General features: G+C 36.0%; 1 protein-coding gene across 4 annotated transcripts in view; it reads left to right on the plus strand.

Annotated features, from left to right (window-relative positions):
- The window catches only part of ZBTB20 (zinc finger and BTB domain containing 20), a 607,051-nt gene that overhangs the window by 324,758 nt on the left and 269,265 nt on the right, over positions 1-13,028 (plus strand). For all 4 annotated transcript variants that reach the window (XM_060770782.2, XM_060770779.2, XM_060770783.2 and 1 more), the window contains one exon: positions 8,407-8,488. The gene's annotated coding sequence lies outside the window, so the exon portion shown is untranslated. The remainder of the gene's footprint in view (positions 1-8,406; positions 8,489-13,028) is intronic.

Here is a 13,028-nt window from a genome sequence, read left to right on the forward strand (position 1 = left end):
AATCACAGTCCTCCAAGGAGGGAATTTACATAATAATCGGTTTAATGCCCTGAGCAATAAAAAGACAATTAACTCTTAAGATGAATCAGTAAACTTAGGAACAAAATAGCAAATCATGGGCCATGAAGTGGTTCTTTTCCAATAGGGTGGCCAGTCAATGAGTCAGATGACCAGATTGTCATAATCAATTTCCTGAGAATCAGATATTAATGTGGTGATGCCACGTGGCTGTCAGCCTTGAGAAAAAAATAGTACTCAAGTAGAACTCATGGGAAAATATACCTTTATTTATTTGTTTGCTATTTCAGACATTTATATCCCATCCTTCTCTCTCACGCACACACACACACCCGGGGGGGGGGGGGGGAGCGGCTCAGGGCAGCTCACAACTGGCAACCATTAGATGCCAAACAAACGTAATAAAATCACAATTAAAACATTAGTTAAAAACATCAATTTATAAGCATCCATTTAAAAAATACCAAAACCAAAGTCATAATTCGAGATCTGTCCATTGTCGGTCACATTAGTCATATACATTATTATCGCTGCTTCTAATGCTCGAATGTTTGGTCCCACAACCATGATTTACGTTTTTTCCTAAAGGATAGGAGAGAGGGGGCTCATCTGATTTCATTAGACACTGTGTTCCACCGGGGGGGGGGGCACTGAGAGGGCCCTGTCTCTCGTCCCTGCTAATCACACTTGTGAGGGTGGCAGGATCCACGAGCAGGGCCTCTCCTGACAATCTTAATTTCCGAGGTGGATTATAGAGGGAGATACGTTTGGACAAGTAAGCTGGGCCAGAACCGTAAACGTAGTAATAAGGAAAAAGTTGAATTGAAAAAAAGAGTTGGATTTTACACCATTTCCAAATGTCTGAAAAGATAGGGATACAGTTGCTCTTTTAAAAAAATCATATGGTATTTCCCCCCAAAGTAAAAAAAAAAAAAGCATCCTAGCTGCATCTAATGCTTGCACTTTAAGTTACATGCCGTGTTATCTGCTTCACCTTCCTTGTATTTTTCCACTTTAGGTATGCTGTCATTTTGTCTCATTGTTCAGCACATAAAACGTATTAGATAGAAATCAGATTGGTAAGGGAAAAAACTATATTTCCTTCATGACTTGTCATGTGGAGATATTATGAATTTCTGCACAACTTAGCCAGTTCCAAACATATCAAATTACAGCTGCCCGATTATAGAGTTTCCAGTTCTGTCAGTTTATAATTTATTTCTGTCTTTGGAATCTCTGTGCTCTTTATTCTTGGTATCATTCCATGCTATATACAATTGTTCCGTGTTTCAATTTAGAATTCATAATTTAATTGGATGAGCTCTGTACCCCTAGCTATTTGAACTTCTCGTGGCACCACTGACATGGAAAATTTGACTGTCACTTCCTGGATGGTCATCCTATCCAACTCAGTCATATTTACATTAACACTAAATATAGTGTTGGAGACCTCTGAGATATTTTAGTCCACTGAATGGCCCTTTACTGAGGAAAGGGGGGGATGCTGTGTACACAGAGCTGCTTTTCTCTCTCTCACTGAATTGCAACATGTCTGTAGCCTTGGAAGAACTTTGATACTCAGCCCTAAGCACGCAAGAGAAAAAAAGCACAGGAAATTTGACAACTATTCAATGTATTTCATATTCCTCTTTCAAAACAGGAGCCAAATCAGAGAGAGGAAGATGTATTGTCGAAGGCTTTTATGGCTGGAATCACTGGGTTGTTGTAGGTTTTTTCGGATTATATGGTCATGTTCTAGAGGCATTCTCTCCTGACGTTTCACCTGCATCTGTGGCAAGCATCCTTAGAGGTAGTGAGGTCTGTTGGAATTAGGAAAATTGGTTTTATATATCTATGGAATGTCCAGGGTGGGACAAAGACATTCCACACATATATAAACCCAATTTTCCTAATTCCAACAGACCTCACTACCTCTGAGAATGCTTTCTATAGATGCAGGCGAAACGTCTGGAGAGAATGCCTCTAGAACATGGCCATATATCCTGAAAAAACCTACAACAACCCAGAGAGGAGGATTCAGTTCACAACCGTGGTCCTTGCATCTGGTTGCAAATCATGGTAGGAGTAATTCAGAGTAAATAATACTAAAGGGCAATGGTGCAGTAGTTGGTTGACTTCTGGTTCTTTTTATTCAAATTATCAGCTGGGGTGTCTATTCTTATCAAAGAATCTGTAATATATGTGATGGTAGAGGCATACTGTATTGTTTGGTTGGTGGTAGTTTGATAAATGAGATATACAAGTGCGTCCCCCTTTGTTGTTTATTCATTCAGTCGCTTCCGACTCTTCGTGACCTCATGGAGCAGCCCACGCCAGAGCTCCCTGTCAGCCGTCATCACCCCCAGCTCCTTCAAAGTCAAGCCAGTCACTTCAAGGATACCATCCATTCATCTTACCCTTGATTGGCCCCTCTTCCTTTTTCCTTCCATTTTCCAAAGCATCATTGTCTTCTCTAAGCTTTCCTTTCTTCTCATGATGTGGCCAAAGTACTTCATCTTTGCCTCTAATATCCTTCCCTCCAAAGAGCTGTTGGGCTTTATTTCCTGCAGTATGGACTGGTTGGATCTTCTTGCAGTCCAAGGCACTCTCAGAACTTTCCTCCAACACCACAGTTCAAAAGCATCTATCTTCCTTCGCTCAGCCTTCCCTAAGGTCCAGCTCTCACATCCGTAGGTTACTACAGGGAATACCATGGCTTTAATTATGCGGATTTTTGCTTCTCTCTAGTATTATGAAATAGGTTTCTTGTGAGTGTCCCATATCTTGCTTTCTATAATGAACTCAAATAATCTAGAGTTTTCAGGACATCCATCTTTTTTTAGTGGCTTCCAGAAAGATGCGTGTCAGTTGAAGTTATTTTATCTACTCAAGATAGTGATAAAACATTTCAAGTGTTCAAAGCACAAGAAGCTCCTGAAAAGATTTATAGAACTCATTGCAGAATCCTGGGAGATTTGCCATTTGGACAGTCCTTTATACCATTTTGAACTTCATCTGTCGATATTTCTGTTTCAAACACAACTTTTTGTTCTTTAATCTGTGGGTTCCCCTCCTCTCCATTTTTCTCAAAAGCGATGTGTTCTAAACTATGAAATCCTGTCACCGCAGACATTCCTAAGGGTGCAAAACTTTGTTGTTGATGTTGACAAATGTTTCCTTTTACTGCTTTCTTGTAATTCTTCTACGTAGTTGAAGGTATAATGATTGGGGCATTAGTGGGATAGCATATTTTTGAAAGCATACAGTTGGCTTTCTTTCCAAATTAGAAAAAAAAAATCATTGGGCACACGAGAGAGCTGCTATTGCCTAGAGATGTGATTGTGTTGCCAAGTTGCACTGTGAATATCTTCAGCTTAAGCTTTTGTTTCTTGGGAAGTGTCAATGATCAGTTGTTGTTGAAGAGATTTTAGCATCTTTTCCGGGATGATCTGCCTAGAGGGCTGCCTTGATCTTCATCAGCTAGGTAATGGCCTTCTTATAATATATAGTTTTAGAGGCTGGAGGGTGGGGGAGGAGAGTGTCCTCTTGACATTTTTCTTTTTTTTTTTCAAACCTCATTTGTATATGTTCAGGGATAAAATAGAGAGAGGCTTTCTTCTTTTTTTAAGAATTTAAAGGGAAAATCTCCAGATGGGTAGCCAAATGCTGACATCCTCGTGTGTGTGTGTGTGTGTGTGTGTGTGTGTGTGTTTATATATTATTGGAGGGGAGTGGATTAGAGGGCAAAAGTATGAGATAGTTATTACTTGACTTAGAAGTTAAATATTTGCTTATTATTATTATTATTATTATTATTATATTCAGTCATTTTCACTCATCACTATGAAAAATGAGTAGGACCCTCACCAATGATTTTCAGTCGGTTGAGCATTTGTTCGTTCTTACTAGGAGGATAGAAATGACTCTTTTTAAAAAATACAAAATACAATTTCCTAATACATACTGTTCAGTGGTAGGCATGTTTTCTCAGCAATACATTGTATTGCAGTCAGAAGGATGTCTAAATTGCTGGACATAAAACTGCACTCCTATGCAGAGTGACTTGGAAATAAACTCCCCTGAAATCACTGGGGCTTTCATTCTCACTACATGTCCGTAAGAGTGTGCTGTAACTGCCCAAGAGCTTGTGCAGCTGGGAATGCATCTAATATGTACATGATTAAAATGAGATGCACCATTTTCTGAATCTGGAAATAAACAGTTATTTGTGCACTCATACATAATGACTCTTAAAGTAAAATAAGTTGCCTCTGATTTCTTGTTTCTGTGAAATATTCAACATTATTTCCTTGAAAATTCATAATTGCTTCCAGAACTTGCATAATATGGCATAAAAATAAAATAGGTGTGATGGCGAGACTTATCAGATTGTAAATAATATTTATTAGGTGAAGACTTACAATAGTAGAGAAATGTAAGATTTCTTGGGATACCTGCATTTAGAAAATACTTTGAAATGATGTTGTCCCATACTGTCGTTATCGACCAATGCGTGCCATGGTCTACTTATTAACTATTGACTAGCTGTAATAACTAGTTCAGATACTCTTGTTATTTCACTATAGTCATTCCATAATAGTGATTTAAAACATCTCATCTCCATAAAGGTTTAAGAATGGGTTTTCAAAGCAATATCTTCCTTTTTAAAAATTAAGTAAAATTATTTGGTTTCAAATCCTATGTAATTTACGTTAATTTCTATTCCCAGGCCAGTTGTACATAAAAATCTATTGTATGCTTTGTGTTGGATGCACTTGTTTTGGATTTTCTTATTTAACTTCATGAACAGAACAAGTGAAACTGGTTTCTATAAACCTTACCCCTAACTGATGTTAGGTGGATTATATGTAAGGTAGTTAAATATACTCTGAATATTTGTCTCATAAGCGGATGTATACCTTCCTTCAATTTCAACGTATACCTACTTAACGTAGGATTGAATCCCACTAGGATAAATTACCATTTATTCTGGAACATGCATAAGATTTTCATGTATATTTATCAAAAGTTGAGATAGAAGGCCTGAAAAATATACCATGGAGTATTAGCAAGTTTAATACTCCATTGTATATTTTTTTTCAAATGCTGTCACAGTCTTAGGTTTTAATATTTATTTCAGTTTTTACCATTGTCATTTTATCATATAAATGTTTAATACCATTTTAACTATAATATACTATACTAGATCTTAATTTTGCTTTTGACAGTGTTTCTTAATACCTAAATGTATGTGTTCCTATCCTGACATTCGTACATTTTTTGGTGCTGGTCATTGCCTTGTATATATGTGTGCGTGCGTGTGTGTTTGTATGTAAGCAAGTTTTGTCCAAACACAAAATAAATGGTGGTTTTTTAAATAGCTGTACTAGTCAGATGGGAAAAATATATTTTTAAACAAAACACATTAAATATGCAGTGAGCAAGTTATTACCTGATATTTTTAACAATTACTGTGTACTAATGGAAAGTAAATACCCTATAAATGAAAAAAGGCTGTACAAATATATTTACACCTCCCTTGACAAATCTTGATATATAAACTTAGAAAGCATGAGACTTGAAACACATAGGGTATTGCCAGTCCTTTAGCATTTTCTGTAATTTCAATCTATACCTATGAATTTGTAAAGACCAGACATCTGCAGTACTGCTTTCAATAAAAGCTCAGATTCTCCAGGATCTAATGAAAATACTGTATCAAATGAGTGCTCTGAAGACTGCAGGGAGTGTGAAAATTATATGCTCTATCCACAGTTCCAATAAGATTTGATTTTTAAAAATCCTTAGGTTCCCTGGATAGATTTCCCTATCAGCTGCCAAAAAGCCAATTAGGTTCTGGGCATGGGCGATACTGTGATAAACCCATTAACTAGACTCGGTTAATGGTAAGGATTGCTATATACAGAAGTATGGCCTTGACATCATATTATAAGGCCAACAATATAACAAAACCGGGACTGGCAGTAGTTTATTACATTGATGTGTTGGTGGTTTTGAATGTTTTGCAAAGTAATGCATAACCTACCTGTGAATCTACTTGCATAGCAATAGATAATATTTAACTTAGTTTTGGATATTTAGTATAATCTATGTAGTTTTAGTAATAAGATAATTGAACAATATATGATCACTGATATATATTATTTAGTACAGTTAATATATTTATATTATTAGGTTATTGATATATTGAGAAACCCGGCTTGTAAGGTATTTGGTTGAATTGGGCAGATTTCACTTTTTGGCTGAAAGACTTATTTTGACTCTAAATGAAAAGGGCATTTGAGGTTTTCTTAGTCTAAAGTAATGCTGGAGAATGGCTTATTAAAACTTTGCAAAATGGCACACCACTTGCAAATTCATTGGAAGAGATGATCCTCAGGATTTAGCATAGCTGTAAAACAATGAAAGGAGTTATTATTGGCAGTGTGCCAGTATCCCTAGTAGTATCTCAATGAAGCTTATTAAGGGCAACCCTACAACACAGTTGTAAAAATAATAATACTAAGAGCTGGTTGTTTTGCACCATTATGTCAACGTAAAAGTTGGTAATTGAAGGTTAGAAGTAGTTTCAAAGTTTGAATTGTGAGTAATGGGTTGTTCAGACCTGATAGTACTTTTCATTTTTCTAGTGGACATACTGCAGATGTGTGTAGGTATGTGTGTGCATACATACATTTCACTAGCCTTACAGTATATGAAATATATCAGCCTATATTTACATTTTTATTATACTATTTTCTGCTGCATATATGGATTGATAATCTATGCTTATGCAAGTTAACAAGTGGAGTGGAATGTATGTTTCATTGTAAAGACTTTGTGTATGTGAGTGTACGCATGTGTGTGTATATATAGTCTGTGTGTATGAGAAACAGATGCACCGTAGGCAGATAAAGAAGATAAATATAGTTTCAAATAGAGGCATAAGTGTATAAATATAGACACTATATGGAGTGAAAGCAGGCAGATCAGCACTGTTTCATTATTACTTGTATTCTGTATAATAAAAGAGTAGCTGACATTAAAATGACTGACTGAATGACACTGTCAGATTGCAGAAGATGTAGTGTAAGGTAAGAAAATAACCTCTCCAGCAGTTTGAAGAGCAATTATGCAGAAAGATTTAGTGCCTTTCATTATTTGCTTAATACATTTTTGCGAGATACTGTTTTCTGCAGTTGGAAGCCACAAGGAAAGCAAGAAGTTTTAGTCTATCTTAAAATAAATTACTGAATAAATTCAATAATTAATAATGATTCCAGCTTTGTAACATGACAGTGTTCAGCTAGCCCATTTCTTTTATTATGGTGATTTCTGATTTATTTTTTTTACATCTATGGGTGACCCAAATAGAATTTATGCTCAGAATTTTAAAGAGTAATTGTGAAGAAAATATGTCAGAAAATTCTTCCTTAGTTTAAAAGAGACTGTTGTTAAATATATAATAATATTTATGCCTTGTGCGTTCGTTGCAAGTGCTGTGCCTCTTATATTTCAGTCTTATCACATCTTCTTTTCATCGGACAACTCAAATAAGCGGAAAGAAAGATAGGCCTCAAAATATGAATTTATTTAGGTTTGTTAGGATAAAACATTACAGAATATGAACAAATTACTCAACTGAATTTCAGTAAAATATAGTTACTGAATTTTATTTTATTTTATTTTACACATTAAATTTTACTTTGCTCTGCTTTTTTCTCATGCAATAATGGTAACAAAAAAAAAAAGAACTTACAGCAAATATAAACAATTGAAATCTTATGTATTTATAAACCAATAATTTTGACCAATTATATTGTGGTCATTGAAGTGCTGAAGCAAAAATAATGACTGTGAATGTGCAACAGGAACCTTTTCCTCTCCCGTGTCAGTGTCTGAATTTGTGTGTGTTGAGAGACAGAACAAAAGGATCTAAAAAGTATAAACTGTTTGAAAGTTTTTCTGTGCTGCTTTAACATGGGAACTCCAAGTCACATGGAACCATATTTGTTAAAGTGGTTCTGGGATGTAAACGTTTCTCTTCATAAACTCACGGCATATTCCACAGTCTCATTTCTGCTTAAATGCAAACAATTGAGTTGCAATGTGCCAAAACCTTCATTAATTTTAGAGAGCTACAATTCACAGTGATCTTTCACATCACATTAAATATTTCTAATTTATAAATATCACAAAAATCTTGAAACTTGACTTCTGATAAACTATTTATTTCCTTCCATAAATATATATAAAATGTGTCATTATGGGACTAGGCCATACTGAATAGTTTAGACAAAAGACAATGATTACTGAAAAACACCCAGATTTTGGATTTTTGTTTTGTATTAAGATGCCTTGTCTAATGAGATTTTTTAACTTTTATAGCTTCCACCGTGTTGTGATCAATTCCATAATGTTGGAGCTTTGGACGTTTGTGTGACTAATGAAAGCCATTGAGAGATAAAAGGTAAGCTACAAATTTAAAAATTAAACTAGATGTTGCAGAGCATGGACTTGCCCTCCAAAGTTGCTACCTCTTGTAATATATTCATATAATGTGATATTGTACTTTGAGTTTCTGCACGTCTAGTTCATCTTATTGCCTGGTAGAGAGTGAAAGATGCAGGATGAAATTATGCTCTCTACCTGTTTGTCTGCCTGTCTGCCTATCTATCTATCCCCTCACCCATCCATCCACCCATCCATTTGCATTAGATCATAGACTTTGCATTATATTCATATATTTGTAATAAAGAAGTTAACTGTTATGTAGGACTTTCACTACTGAATGAACAGAAGACAGAACACTATGTAGTTCCTTTTTTCTCCACTTTTGCCTCCTTCTTGGTGTATAATCTGTTTGCTGTGTTGTAGGAAGTTCCAGAATGCAGGCTCTTTATGTAAAACTACATTTAACAGTCCAGCATTTTCTCTCAACAAGCACAGTATTTTTTTTACTTAGAATGCAGCACACTATTTCCCTTTTGGGGGCTGTATTAAACCTATTTAAGACAAACTTTGGGTGAGCTTTCACAAACGCGGCCTGCACCTGAAGCTTAACATGGTCCAGTCCAGTGTTTCTCAAACTCATCTCCAGATTTTTTGGACTTCAGCTTCCACAATTCCTAGTAGCTGGTTAGCTGGCTGGGATTTCTGGGAGCTGAAGTCTAAAAAAAATACCCGAGGAACAGAGTTTAGGAAAAACACTGGTCTAGCCCATGAAAATCTTACTTTTGTGATTCTTTTGTGATTGTTCACCTGTTTGTTTTGCTTTACTAAATTTGTATCATGAAATTCCCCTTTGATGTCAATATAAAATGGCCTGCTGAGGTGAAGAAATACAAAAGAAACCTGGGTATGTTTGAAAATACCACTTAAAATTTTCACGGTCACTGGAAAGCTTTCTACTCTGGGGCCTCACAAGATTTGTCAGCAGGGGAAACAATACACAGTGAATGAAACAAGGCTCCTGCCAAGTTTAATATTTCTGCCCACCCTGAATCAGTTGATTCAGTACTACAGCTGTAGCAAATAAGTGGTGCAAATGAGCATTTTATAAAATTTATCTCCTCCTCCTCCATCAAACGATAATTAATATTTATCTTTAAATATTTCATCCTTGCTGGTTTTAAAATGTTTATGTAAGCATCTAGACATAGTTTCCAACTGAAGTATCTATGGGCAAGGACACTGAGCAACCAATTTAGCACTAAGAACATATTGGACAGATAGAGTTTCTTTCTATGGATACAGATTCACTGGCCAGAAAAGGTGATGCTCAGAGTGGGGTGTTCCAGATCACTGGAGGCTACACTGCATGCTCCAGAGCCAGCTTGGGAGTTGGATTTCAGATGCATCGCATTGCTCCAAAGCAGCCCAGCAACTGGATGCAGAACCAGTTTTGAGTTGGCGAAATATGACCCTTAACTTGCCCCTGTTGATCTGATTTTTATGTTGTCCACCAGACATGAAAATGGTACTGGGCAACACTCAGCATCTAGAATAACAATGTCCAGAGCAACAAAGCAACACACGGGATGGGGAGGGGGGGGAGGAATCACTCCTCTTCTCCAATCATTGCTCTGGATATAATTTAGTTTATTACAGCTTTGTGCCTCAGAGTCTTCCGTAAGTGAGATGGACCTTCCAAGTATATTCTTTTTCTGTAACGTACATTTGAACTCTGGATATGATCTAGAGCCAGTTTCAATACTTTATGTCTTTGAGACATTGATGACTCGGTTTTGACTCATAGGTTTATGGACTCATCTGACTCATAGGTTAAAGGGCCCTAGGAGCTGTCTAATCCCACCCACTGAAAATGCTCCAAATTACAATCCCAGCATCTCTGGTTCTGGTTTAATCCTACTTGAACCTACCTTACTTTTAGAAGGTCAGTGGGTATGTGCTGTGGCTTAAAATTATGGGCCCATTTGCAAGCCAAATTAGTTGGTTTAGAAGTGAATGGATTCCATGGTGGCCAAACAATTCATGGGTTTCATTTCGCCTAATGTGAGAGAAGGCCCATTAAAGTGGCTCCTTCCACATTAAAAAAGTCATGAGTAGTTCAGAGTTTCCTCAAGTTTTGAACCAGTGTAAACAACTGGTCTGCTTCCTCTGTGGCCATTTACATCTCCTGCTCTTCCCTCTGGTTTCAATGGAAGAGGAACAAAATGCCATAGTCCTTGATTGGAAATTGGGAGTATTGATACTCTTGCAGCATTGATTAAAAGGTGGGGAGGGGAGCTCCCTGACAATGGATTCAGAGCTGTGACCAAAGTTGAGTCAGCAATGGGTCAATGATGGAAAAGTGAGTTAGCAAGCAACTCCCAGTGAGAGAAAGCCAGTGGGAAGATTCCCAAGTGACATTTCCCATGGTCATTCCATGGGTCTCGGGTGTCAAGCCAGAATATTAGGCTCATTGATTGATAGATCGGTTGACTGATGCCTTAGTCGAGATTCCATGGCTGGTTGCCAAACATATTAAAGCTGCAATCAATGAAGTTATGGCCAAATTTCGTTCCAGGTAGTTATGTGTGTATGTGTTTCTTCTCACAGAGTGGTTTTGCCCTTTGCACATAACTAATTCCTACTTTTCAGAGTTTTTGAACTGTGTTTTGGAAACCTCCTGTTCAAGGGGAAATGATAATTAAAACAGAAAAACTGAAATAAGTTGTGGTAGAAAATTGTAACATAGTAAGGATCCTAGGTTTCTGATGTCCTTTCACTTTTGTGTTAACATTATGAAACTTTTAGTTTTACCGTTCGCTTCCTCATTGGTATAGAAAACTAAACTAGCTTTTGATAAGGTAAAAATTTCCAAGTTGCTGAAACAAGTCAGCAGTTTTCAACCATTTTCCACACATGTGAAGAAAAATCTCAGACAAGGAGAGATTATAAAGTTTTGTACAGTTGCACATTATTTGTCAAGCCATTATTATGATAATATATATAATAATAATAATAATAATAATAATAATAATAATAACTTTATTTTTATACCCTGCCTCCATCTCCCCAAAGGGATTTGGGGCGGCTTACAAAGGGACAAGCCAGAAAAACACACAGATTAAAATACCACACAATAAAATCAAATCAAAAATAAAACCAGAATATCAAAATAAAATTAACACATCACAGTAACACAACATAACATCATAAAAACAATCCCAAGGCTGATAATAAATTTCAGGAAAAGCACAGCTACATTTACATAGTTCCAGTGCAGTGAGCAATATTCTGATAGCACTATTGATCCAAAAAGGTAAGGGACAAGAAACTCTTCAACCCATCTTTTGAAAATAAAATGAAATGAAAATATTGATTTGCATAATTCATGATATACATATATATGCTACATGTTCAGATCTATGAGTTTAGCTTTGTGACTGATGCATGCAGAAAATATTTCTATGACATATTGTTGAAAGCTTTCTATTTTTAGTGTCTATTTCTATGACACTTAGTTAGAAGGGTCTTTGAATATCACTAGAAAATAAATATAACATTAACAATTGTCATTGTTCCTTTGACTGACATCATCATTAAGGTATCTTTTCTGCCTGGCAATATATTATATCAGTGAGCTAGCAAAACCAATTGATTTTAATAACAGAAATAAAATATGATCTGTTTACTGATTGATTTGGTATGTGTATATTCTTCCATCATGGTATTTATACATGTAAATAAGAATATGACAAATAGTAAGAAACAAGGGCTTTCAAAGTAGGCCAGTCAATTGCAATTACTGCTGTTTCTAAACTCCATGTTTATGTTTCTAAGGAGAAAAATACCCACTTAATTTTTCTGATGTATAAGATAGACCAGAGTTATGGAACACAGGATTAGCATGTGTTGTTTTCCAGAAATGAAAGATCTCCTGTTTTATTGTGAGATTTATGTAAACAACAGCAGTAGCAATAACAAATCAACTGTCGCATTAGCTGCTGCCTAGATTTTATAACTTGTTCAGTCATACCTCCCTCCTAAACAAGTGCATTCAGATAGGACAAGTTTGAAAAAGAAGAGTGCCCATAATGCTGTCTTTAATTTGTTGTCCTTTAAACTAAAATAAAAAAGCCTCAGACCAGAAAATAATGGATCTATTTAAGATCTTTTTTGGATTCTCGTTGAGCTCTTTTCCTGTCATTATATTCCCAGTAACATCTGTGACTTCTACAGAGTACATCTGCCCCTCTTCTCTTTACGTATAAAATGAAAACACTGCCTCCTCTGAGTCCCCCCACTTAGTCATTTCCATGTGGATTTGATCCTTTAAAAAATCAAAATGTTAAATATTAACACTTACAAATTGTAGATAAATTACTTCTAGTGAGCTTTATTAATTTAATCTCTGACGAAGACATGTATACTGCTATCTGTATAATGTTCAAAATACTGAGTTTAACTGGGAGCAAGTCTTGTTTATTTATTCTCAGCGATGGAAAGGGTAAACAGTACTGAAGAAATTTTGATCATTTCCACTTTGGGAAGGGACAATATTT

The sequence above is a fragment of the Anolis sagrei genome, chromosome 3 (assembly GCF_037176765.1).
Source record: "Anolis sagrei isolate rAnoSag1 chromosome 3, rAnoSag1.mat, whole genome shotgun sequence".
Classification (NCBI taxonomy): Eukaryota; Metazoa; Chordata; class Lepidosauria; order Squamata; family Dactyloidae; genus Anolis; species Anolis sagrei.